Raw genomic sequence first — 12,235 nt, 5'->3', positions numbered from 1 at the left:
GTATACCATCTATTCCAGGGGCCTTATTTTTTGCTATTTCCTTCAAAGCACCTTGAAATTCTTCCTTCATCACCATAGGCTCTTGCTCATATGTTATTTCATTAAATTGCCTATACTTTTCCAATTCAACATTCTTGATAAAATTCCCATCATGTTGTCTTCTGCATAATTATTATCCATGAAAGAAACTTCATTATTTCATAAGATATACAATTGCCACTATATTCACTTTAAGGATGAGAGATTTGATTCCTCTGAGACAAACTTCCGCACTTACACTATATTTATTTTAAAGAAATAAGCATAGAAGTACAGTTATTTCTTGTAAAGTCTTTGCAGGTGTCCTCAGATTAAAATATTTCAAGTATCCTTGTATCTTTTAAATGCACAGTAGAAACGTTTTTTTTCTTCGGTGGGCACCATATTTTACAAGAGAAACTGCAGAAATTTTAGCAAATCAGGTACCTTATTTCCTGGAGGTTTGAAGGTTAGCTGTGTTCTAGTCAGACTATATGACTGTTCTGAATATCATTGAAATCTTCAGGCCAAATGGCACATATTGCTATGAGGAAATAAAAACATTTTCCAGGGTAAAGAAGTAAATATTTTTGAAGCTTCTAGTGGTTAAGATATCTGTGATGTGACTAGGATTGTACTTCATGTGAGTGAAAAGGGAGGGTACTCTGGCTGCTTAAAAAAATAAAACAAAACACAGGCAATACTGTTACATGCTCTGTTTTACTTTGTTTTCAGACGCTCCCCCCCCCCCAAACAGTCTCTTTATTTTCACGAGCATATTGATATGTCGTCCTGGGTATTTTATGTCTGATTTAAATGGCTTTTGTTTTACATTTTAGGGACTACTTACAGAAAGATTACTTTTTATTTATCTGTATATATTTTCCTGGCAGTCCATGGTACATTCAGTACCCTTCTCCAGCACCACAGCTCAAAAGCATCCACTCTCCTTCTGTCCTCCCTAGTCATTGTCCAACTCTCTGATGCATAGGAAAACAAACAGATTCATCTTGGAGAGGATGAAACCAAGCTACTCCTTGGAGGCAAGGATTCTGGGGCTTCGTCTGACATACTTTGGACATGTTGCCAGGAGGGATAGGTCCTTGGAGAGCGACATCATGCTTGGGAGGGTGGAGGGACAGCGCAGGAGGGGAAGACCCTCTATGAGATGGATTGATTCTGTGACTGGGGTAATCGGGATGGGTGTATCAGAGGCGGTGCGGTTGGCGCAGGATAGAGCAGGGTTTAGGGCTGTTGTGCATAGGGTCGCTATGAGTCGGAAACAACTCGATGGCACATAACAACAACAACATATATTTTCCTATACTTCCACCATTCCCTTCATCCATATTGTTGCAGAACGTTCCATTCCTTTCCAAATTTCCTCCATTCATTTGTTTATGCTGACCTTAAGAGCAAAGTTCTTTAAAATCTCTTAAAAAATATCACTACCTACATATCTGTTTTGTTCTGTATTCTCTTTTCTCCACCTTGTACCAAACTTATTTTTTTTCTTTACTCTCTTGCTCCTTTCTTCCTTTAGCAGACTGAGGATGCGATGAAAGGTATGACAACTAAAGCCCTCATTGACTTCACTTTGAACATGCCCCTGGAGGTCACTAAGGCTGGGGAAAACCCAGTAACAGGACATATATCTGAACCCCTTTCCTGTAGTAACTAGGCAATCAGGGTTTTAGACCTGGACCACTCTGTCAATTATGACAATTTTTCTGAGCTTACTACTTCATTAGGTTGCTTTTGAATTTCTGAGACCCAGCTAGATACAGAGTACAAAGGACATCTTTGACTATGTTCTACTGTTGTTTGGCAAGCATTCGTATTACGTACTATTTGAGGGAATTCTGATTCTCTGTTGCTCTTTTCTATAAAGGACCACTCTTTGGTCAGTCGCTTCTTTTTAGAAGGCTCCATGCCTTCACCGTTTTCCTCTAAGACAGCCACACCCTCTTTAGTTCAAACACACATGTAGTAAATTTTCATAACTCTTTCTTGTTTTCTCTATTTTGTGAAGGGCATGCTGTTCTCTTGATCTGCACAGTATGGGACTGACTTAAGTTGTAGTGAATATGAGGACTCCTCTTCCTCAGAGTCCGGTGGTTGAGTTTCCTCAGGGACTATGGTAATTGAATTCTTTCGTGACAGTTCATTTATTCCTAGAAAAGAAAATGTGGAATATATGAGAAACTGAATATATATTTGAAGTCTGTAAATATTAAGATTAAAATTATGGCACAAATCTATGTATATAGACATGTGTATTAAGAGACATACATTTATTTTGAGAATACAGATAGTGCTATTTTATGTATCAAAGTGGCAGAACTATGTATTAATATGATTTATGTAGTTGTATGGCTGTTAGACGATACATCTAGTTAAGGTGTTTGGTGTTGATAAAAGGAAACTGTGAATGCGTAAAAAGCAAACAAACAACAAAAGCAAAAATAAAGCAAAACCCATAAACAAAAAACCTAAATTCTATCATCTAAGAGCTGACTCATAGCTGTTCTTCCTTTGGGTTTTCAAACTATAAATCAAACAGAAGGAGATTTCCCATGTTTCTTCCCTTGAGCCATTAGTGGATTTAACAGACACAGAGAAATGACTTTTTGGTTTTCAGTACAAATCCCTAGGGTCTGTAACTGAGTATATGCTTGCTAAATGACATGATAGACAAAATGGTGCTCCAAGGAGCTTCTGACTGTAACATTCAAAGTATAAGAAGTTAAAAGATTTAGAACAGTGCATAAGTACTAAATATTCAAGTTTATGAAGAACTGATGAAATTGTGGGTTAAGTGACAAGTAAGGAGAAACACTTTACAGAAAAGTACATTACCCTTTTATAGAATGTATTCTAGTCTGAAGGAGATAAATTAGATAGTCTTGTGAAAAGATATAAAGATGAAGACTGTACCTGTGGGAATAGTATACAACTGAGAACAGGGGGCATGGACGGGTGTGAAGGAACAGGTAATTGAGAAAATAAATCAAAGTGGAAAAAGTAACTCAATAATTGACATAATGGAACATAGGTTCATTATTGTGCAAAAATTATGAGTTTATGCTCATTTTAAGAGTAGAGTTCTCATCAAATTTTCAAGAACATCTCAGCACTCCCCATGGCCTCCCTGTAACTGACCGAATGAACACATGTTCTAAGTTTGTCCTGAGGAGACTGGTTTGAGTCTTGAAGGCATGATTTCTATCTCTCCCTCCACCTCCACAGGGAACCCAGTACTCATCCATGTTCCTTGAAGTCTTTTCTTGGTTTTTGAGCAAATGTCAAGCAAGCAGGGATTAATTTGGTTAACATGGTTCCATCTGGGCTAAGCCCTATCCATCATCCTACCTTCTCGTCTTTCTTATCTTTGTCATTAAGTGTTACGCTTCCTTTTAAAAAATGGTCTACTTAAATTCTCAGCATCAGCAGCACGTATCACATGTAGAGTTTTGGTTGATGTCACATCCAATTGGCTGTAAGATCCATGCAATGGAAAACTTCTTATTCCTGAGGAATGAAATAAAAACCAAAACACTGGTATGCAACATATGGAGTATATATTTCATACCAGACATTTTTTTCCCATGTTTACTCATCTTGTAGAAATGAAGTCAACTTTTCCAATAAAAACTGTAAAACACAAGTAACGTTTTCTAATAATTGGGAAGCTCTGACTTAATGGTAAGGAATTGCACTGTGATCATTATTGTGTGCATGCGGGTCACTAAGTGGATTAGGTTTGATATATTTCTGGTATATGAGTATTAAAGACTTGAAGAACATCCTTTTGGACCCTGCTATCCTGTGGCACCTGGCTGGACCAGAAAGAGATGAATACACAAATCATCCTAACAGATGATGCTTCCATTTATTCCCAACCACCTCAGTGGCACACCTAACCCAGTCCAAAGCCTGCAAAGGCAGAGTAGACTTCTCAAACTCCACTGCACTGTGTGTTCTTGGACTTGAGGGCCTTGGTCCAAGGGATGAAGTAATACCAACACTCAGTATCCAGCCAAGAGATTATTTATGCCTTGAACATCATCCTGCTTTGACAACCATGCACATTAATTCAAAAGCTCCAGCAATCAGCAGCTACAGTTAAGAGCAGAAGAGACAATGTCCTTCCTCCTGAACTTTCAGACAGAGTGGTGAAGAGAGTTGGGAAACTGTGCCATTCCATAGACAAGGAGGACAGGAGACATCAAGACAAAGAGCAACAACCAGAAAACAAGAAGCCATTCACACAAGAGAACTTAGTTGCAGAATCAGAAAGAAAAAAAAAACAGAAGCAGTTGCTCCCCCCTCTTCCAATCCCAGATAATTTTGCAAAAGGACCAGAACAGAAGAACTACAGGTAGGATGAGTTGTCTTATTCTTACCTACTAGTGTACTCAGCTTCTCAACTGAAGCAAGTCTTCCTTTGAATCCAGAGATCAGAGAGAAATTCACGCAAGGTGAACTGTCTTTCATTCCTCTAGAACAGTGAGCTCTAAAGTCAAGTTCATCAGACCAAGAACCTGCTAGGGCCCCAGGCAAGATAAACTCACTACAGGTATGACACAAAAGAAGAAGGCTATGTCACAACCTACACAAAACCAAAGCAAGAGAAAGATGTCACCTCCAAAAAGTGATCAAAACACAGAATCAAAGGATTTCCTGAAGCCATAATGTCTGATGGAACTTTCTGATACAAAATTCAAAAGAACAATGAATGAATATTTCAAAGGGTAAAGACAAGCTCAGAGAATTATGGGATTGCACAAAAGCTATGTTGTTGTTGTTGTTGTTGTTATGTGCTGTCCAGTCGCTTGCAACTCATAGTGACCCTTTGTACACCAGCCCTAAACTCTGCTCTGTCCTGTGCCAATCGCACTGTCTCTGACACTCCCACGCCAATTATCCCAGTCACTGAATCAATCCACCTCATAGAGGGCCTTCCTCTCCTGCGCTGTCCCCCCACCCTCCCAAGCATGATGTCCCTCTCCAAAGACCGGTCTCTCCTCACAACACACGAGCTCACGAGCTAAATTTCCAAGTGTAATAAAGAATGAGAGAATATATATACAAGAAGCTAAGATAACTTCATATAGAATAGACAACTCCCCCCAAAAACCCACAACAAAAGATCAAGACATATCATATTCAAATTTGCCAGAACCAAAGATAAGGAGAAAATTCTGAAAACAATTTTGGAAAAACAAAGATTAACCCATAAGGGAGAGCAAATAAGGTTAAGTGTCAATTTTTTTCAGCAGAGACCATGCAAACCAAAGAGTGGAATAATATACATGAAATATTCAAAGAACACAATTTTCAACCAAGAATACTGTAGCCAGAAAAACTATCCATCAAATATGATGGAGAGATCAAGATATTCTATGAAAAGCCAGAATTATGGGGGTTTGTCAAAAGAAGACCACTGTTGCAGGAAATACTGAGGGAAGTCCTTCTTACAGAGATGAAACAGAAAGCAGGATGTACCAAAGTAATTAACAATTACTCCAAAATGAACTAAACAATAAAACCTTGCCTCTAAATAATTACACCGAATGTGGATGGTTTAAATACACCAGTCAGGAGAAAAAGAGTAGTAGATTGGATAAAAACCCAAAACTCATGTTGTTTACAAAAGGCATAAATGGAAAAATATATACCAAGCAAATGCTAAGAAGAAAATAGCAGTAGTGATACTAATCAGAGATAAAATATATTTCAGTGTAAAAATCACACTAAAAGACAAAGAAGCTTACTATATAATGCTTAAAGCCTCAATAGAAAAAGACAACATATATGCACAAAATAACAGAGCTGCAAAATACAAGAACATACTTTAACAGAACTGAAAAGAAGAAATAGACAACACCACCAATAGTAGTTGGTAACTTCAAAAGTAGTCACAGACTTCAATATACCATTCTTAAGAAACAAAAGAACGACCAAAAGGAAACTCAACACAGATTCTGAAGAAGTAAAACCATACAATCAACATCAACCAACTCGTTCTAATTATATATATATACACACACACACACACACACACACACACACACACACATGCCTTAAGAATTTGAGTATATTTTCATCTTGAAAGTACATGGAACATTTCCAGAATAGATATTATATCTTAGGTCACAATGCAAGCATCAATAAATTTAAAAAATTAGAAAAAATACAAAGCATTTTCTCAGACCACAATGATACAAAATTAGAAATTAGAAGAGGATAAAGGAGAAAAAAAAACTATACATTTGAAAGCTGAAAAACACCCTCCTTGAAGGAGTGGTTAATAGGAGATACAAAATATGTGATAAAAAAGTTTCCTGAAAAAAAAAAGTTTCAAAGTTTCTTGAAATACAGCCTACAGCCAAAACAGTAATTAGAGTTCACTTTATATCAATAAGCAAATATGTCAAAAAGGAAAAATTATAATTGCTTCTTTAACCCAACACTTCCAACAAGTTGAAAGAAAGGAGCAAGAAAACCAGTCAACCTCTAAAAAACATGAAATTATAACAATTTGGGCAGAAAAAAATGAAATAGAAGACTGAAAAACTATTGAAACCATCAACAAGACCAGGAGTAGGTTTTACGGCAAGGTCAATAAAAACAACAATAACCAAAAAAACAAAAACCCACCAAAAAACCACACATACCAAAAAGCACAAGCAAAACAACATAAAAAAACATCTCTGCCCCAACTATTTCTAACTTCACCTTGATCTGCCAGGCTTCTGGGTTGGGTGCGGGAAGCTGAAGTCCCTGACTACTGGCCCCTTTCTTCCCTTCTGAAATTCCTATTTCATGCTGAGCTCTGCATAAATATTGACATACTAGGTATTGCTGAGATCAGATGGACTGGCGTGGGGCGTTTTGAGTCGGATGATCATATGATCTATTACTCTGGAAATGAAAGGGTGAAGAAATATTGGGTTGCTTTTATAGCTAAAAAAGCCATTTCTAGCTACGTTTTGAAATAGAATACTGTGAGAGCCAGGATAATATCCATACACATGCAAGGAAGTCCAATGAATACCACTATCATTCAGATATATGCATCAACAACTAGAACCAAAGAAGAAGAAATAGAATATTTCTTCCAACTTTTATAGAGATTGATTGAACATGCAATCAAATTGCATTAGTAATAATGGGTGACTGGAATGCAATAGTTGGAAAGAGAGAAGGTTCAGTAGTCAGAAAACACAGATTTGGTTGCAAAAATGAAGCTGGAAAGAGAATAACTGAATTTTACACAATGATCTATTTATTGCAAATACATTTTATAAGAAACATAAGCACAGGTTATACAAATGGATTTCACCTGATGGTATGCATAGGAATCATATTGATTACATCTGTGGAAAGAACAGCTGGAGAAGCTCAAAATCAGCTGTGAAAATTAGGCCAGGTGTTGATTGTGGAATAGACCACCAACTACTCATATGCAAGTTCAAGCTGAAGCTCAGAAAGATTAAATCAAATCCACAGGAAACAAAATATGACCTTGAGACTATCACAACTGAATTTCAAGCCATTTCAGGTTTGAGGCCTTGAACACTCAGCGAAGACCAGATGAGCTATAGGAGGATATCGAGAATATCATCCAGAAAGAGTGAAAAAGGTCATAACAAAGACAGAGGAGAAAGAAAAGACCAAAATGGATGTCAGAAGAGACTCTGAATATTGCACTAGAGGGCCGAGAAACCAAAGCAGAGAGAAGAATTCAAAATATTAAAGAGCTAAACAGATTTCAAAAGGTAGTGCAGGAAGACAAAGTAAAGCCGTGTGGTGAAATATGCAAGGAGCTAGTCTCAGAAAATCTGAATACTCAGCATTTCTAAAAGCTCAAGAAACTGAAGAACAAATTCAAAACTCGAGTAGCTATACTTAAGGATGCTTTTGGGCACAATATTAAAAGATCCAGGAAGTATTAAAAGAAGATGGAAAGAATATACAAAGTCATTATACCGAAAGGAATTGGTAGACACAGAAGAATTTCATGAAACAGCATATGAGCAGAAGCCTATCTAATGAAGGAAGAAGTTCAAGCTGCTTTGAAGGAATTGGAAAAAAAAATAAGGCTCCAGGAATCGATGGTATACCAATTGATGTATTTTAACTAAGAGATACTTCCCTACTCACCAAGGTGTTGTCAAGAAATCTGGAGGACAATCACTTGTCCAAGTGACGGGAAGAAATCTATATTTGTTCCCATTCAGAAGAAAGGTTACCCATCAGAGTGTGGAAATTATCAAACAATATAATTGATATCACATGCAAGCAAGGTTCTGCTGAAGATTCTCCAAAAATGACTGGAACAGCACAACAGAGAACTGCCAGAAGTCCAGGCTGAGTTTAGAAGGGGCCGTGGTACTGGGGATATTGTAGCTAATGTTAGATGGATCTTGGAGGAAAGCAGGGAGTACCAGAGTACTGTCTATCCATGTTTTGTTGATTGTGCAAAGGCGTTTGACTGTGTGGATCACAACAAAGTGTGGCTGACTCTGAGAAGTATGAGAATCCCAAAACACTTGATCATGCTAATGTGAAACCTATACATGGATCCAGAGGCAGTTGTCAGAACGGAACAAGGAAACACTACATGGTTAAAAATTGGAAAGGGAATATGCCAGAGATGTGTCCTATCTCCATACCTTTTCAACCAATATGCAGAACAGATTACACAGGAGGCTGGGCTGTGTGAGGACAAGTGTGACATCAGGATTGGAAGAAGATTCATCAACAATCTGTGTTATGTAGATCACACAACCCTGCTTGCTGAAACTGAAGAGGATCTGAAGCACTTGCCTCAGAAGGTCAGGGATTGCATCCTTCAATATCGATTGAGGCTCAATATGAAGAAAACATTCTCACCACTGGGCCAATTGGCAGCATCAGGATGTATGATGAAGAGATTGAGATTAATAGCTTTAGTTTACTTGGCTTCACAGTCAACACTCTTGGCGCCAGCAGTCAGGAAATTAAAAGACGTATTGTGATGGGAAAGTCTGATGTTAGAGACCAATCCAAAGTAAGGAAGAGCAATTATATTACTGTGCTCCTGATAAAGGTGTTGGGCTTTGCAATCACTTGCTGGACAATGACTAGGGAGGAAAGAAGGAGAATTGATGCCTTTGAGCAGTGGTGTTGGAAAAAAGTACTGAATATATCATAGACTGCTAAGAAAATGAATAGGTTAATCCTAGATAAGGCTAAACTAGGCTGATCCTTGGAGGCAAGGATTCTGAAGCTTCGTCTGACATACTTTGGACATGTTGCCAAGAGGACCAATCCTTGGAGAAGGACATCATGCTTGGGAAGGTGGAGGGACAGCACAGAAGAGGAAAACTCTCTATGACGTGGCTTGATTCAGTGACTGGGGTATTCATGGTGAGTGTGTTGGAGACAGTGAGACTGGCACAAAATAGAGCTGAGTTTAGAGCTGTTGTACATAGGGTCACTATGAGTCGCAGGTGACTTGACAGCACCTTAACAAGAACATCAACAACAACAATAACTAGCATCTCGACAAGGAAAATATAACCATCTCAGTCACAAAATTGGCACAAGATATGGATAGCCATTCTACCAAAGGAGACATTCAGATGGCAAATAAATGTGAACAAATGTTCAAAATCTTTATCAGAGAGAAGCAATTAAAAACAACTATGAGGTATTATCTTACCTTAGCAACACTTACAACGTTCAAAAGAGTAGCAAACAGAAAATGTTAGTGAGATTACGGAGCGATTGAAACCCTTATCCACCGCTGGTAGAAGTATAAAATGGTGTAATCACTATGGAAGGCTGTCTGCTGCTTTCTCAAAAAGTTAGAAACAGAAATACCACTTAATCAGCAATTTCTACTACTAGGAATGAAAGCTAAAGAATCCAGAACCCCATCCAAATGGATGTATGCACACCCATGTTTATTGCTGCATTATTCACAATAGCAAAGAGATGAAAGTAACTTAACTGCCCATCAACAAATGAAGGAATAGAAAAACTAGGGTATAGTCACATAATGAATACCACACATCACTGAAAAACAATGAACTTGTAAAGCATTACAAAGCATGAGTGAGCCTGGAGGACATTTTGCTCAGTCAAAAGGAGACATATGACATAACACCACTGTTATAAAGTAGGACGGACCAGTGCGTGAGAGGAGAACAGCAAAAAGAGTGGATAGATAAACAATACTGCAGTGGAACAGATGAGGGAAATAAAGAAATGCTTAAAATATATATGATTAGACATTACATGTTTAATAGAGAAATAGAGATGACTTGCAAAGTGGACTAGGGCAAAGGATGGAAGAAACTATGCAAATATGAATATTAAGAGAGAAAATGAACTGGAGGAGGGAGAGGGAAGGGGGAGAGAAGAAAATGTGCAACAATGAGTGATTAAAAATGCAACTTATCTGTATGCTTTCATTAAAAAAATTAAGATAAAAATATTTAAAAAGAAGGCTTGAACAATAACTTAGTAATATTCTTATTGGTTAACTAATATCATTAACTCAAATTTTTTCGTGAGAAATTGAGCATGTACCAAATACATGTAAATTTTATGGTGAATTCTGAATGTAGCCACAGATATAAAGAATATTTGCAATATTAATATGTTGTTTAGCATGAAATCTAGTCCAAACAGACCAATAGATGACCCTTCAGCAGGGTTACAAAAGCAGCAAATCACATAGAAGGAGATCGTCCATCATATATAAAGAAATGATTTCTGAAATTACAGTCCTTTTTAAAACTTTTTTTAGTGACACTTTTATTTTGTTGTTATTGTTTTGTGCATCGGGTCAGATCCGACTGACACAAGAGGAGACTGCCCACAGTTCTCCAGTGGAGCATTGGGTGGATTGCAGTGCAGCCTCTTGCCACTAGGCCACCAGAGTTCCCTTGAAAGTATAGCCTTATGTCCATCATCTAGATAGACATAATCTGAATGCTTTGGCTTAATGGTAGGAGTTACACTGCTAACCCAAATACATGCTATTTGACTTCTCCTGTGCCTCCGCAGGAGAAAGATGGACAATCTCCTCCCAAGTAACTTACTGCTTCAGAAAATCCACTGTAAAGTCAGCTATGAGTTAGTTCTGTCTCGATACACATCAAGAACAACAAATAGAGAAAGGAGCCCCGGTGGAATGTTCTTGCTATGTGCCATTGAGTTGCTTGCGACTCATAGAGACCCTATGTACAAGAGCCCTAAATGCTCCTCTATCCTGTGCCAACCTCGCCATCTCCAACACACTCATTCCCATCACCCCAATCAAAGAATTGATCCATCTCATCGAGGGTCTTCCTCTCCTGCACTGTCCCTCCACTCTCCCAAATATGATGTCCCTCCCCAAGGACCAGTCCCTCCTTGCAACATGTCCAAAGTATGTCAGACGAAGCTTCAGAATCCTTGACTCCAAGAAGCATTCCAGCTTCACCCTCTCCAGGACAAAAATGTTTGTTCTCCTAACAGTCCTTTGTATATTCAACACTCTTTTCCAGCACCACAGTTCAAAGGCATCAATTCTCTTTCTGTCATCCCTAGTCACTGTCCAACTCTCCAATGCATAGCACATATTTGCAAAGACTATAGCCCATATCAGGCAATAGCCCGAATCAGGCACACATTAGTCTCCAGCCCGACGTCGTTGCTCTTCAGTTCTCTTGAGAGGTCCCTCACAGCTGACTTTCCCAGTGCAATACATCTCTTGATTTACTGGCTGTTGGTACCAAGAGTGTTTACTGTGGAACCAAGTAAACGAAAGCTGTTAACTATCTCAATCTCTTTGCCATCCATACTGATGTTGCCAGTTGGCCCAGTGGTAAGAATCTTTGTTTTCTTGATGTTGAGCTTCAATCCGTATTGAAGGCTGCGGTCCTTGACCTTCTGCAGCAAGCGCTTCAGGTCCTTCTTAGTTTCAGCAAGCAGAGTTGTGTCACCTGCATAAAGCAGGTTGTTGATGACTCTTCCACCAATCCTGATGCCACATTCCTCATTGTACATCTCAGTGTCTTGGATGATCTGTTCTGCATTCAAATTGAAAAGGTAGGGAGACAAAATAAATCCCTGATTTTGAGCCATGTAGTGTCTCCTTGCTCTGTTCTGACGACTACCTCTTGGCCCAAGTATAGGTTTTGCATAAGCACAATCAAATGTTCCGGGATTCCCACTC

This window comes from Elephantulus edwardii, unplaced genomic scaffold, assembly GCF_000299155.1.
Source record: "Elephantulus edwardii isolate Elephantulus edwardi_28Jun2011 unplaced genomic scaffold, EleEdw1.0 scaffold00046, whole genome shotgun sequence".
In the NCBI taxonomy this organism is placed as follows: Eukaryota; Metazoa; Chordata; class Mammalia; order Macroscelidea; family Macroscelididae; genus Elephantulus; species Elephantulus edwardii.
The sequence above is the reverse complement of the archived record's forward strand: the minus strand, read 5'-3'. Positions refer to the sequence as shown.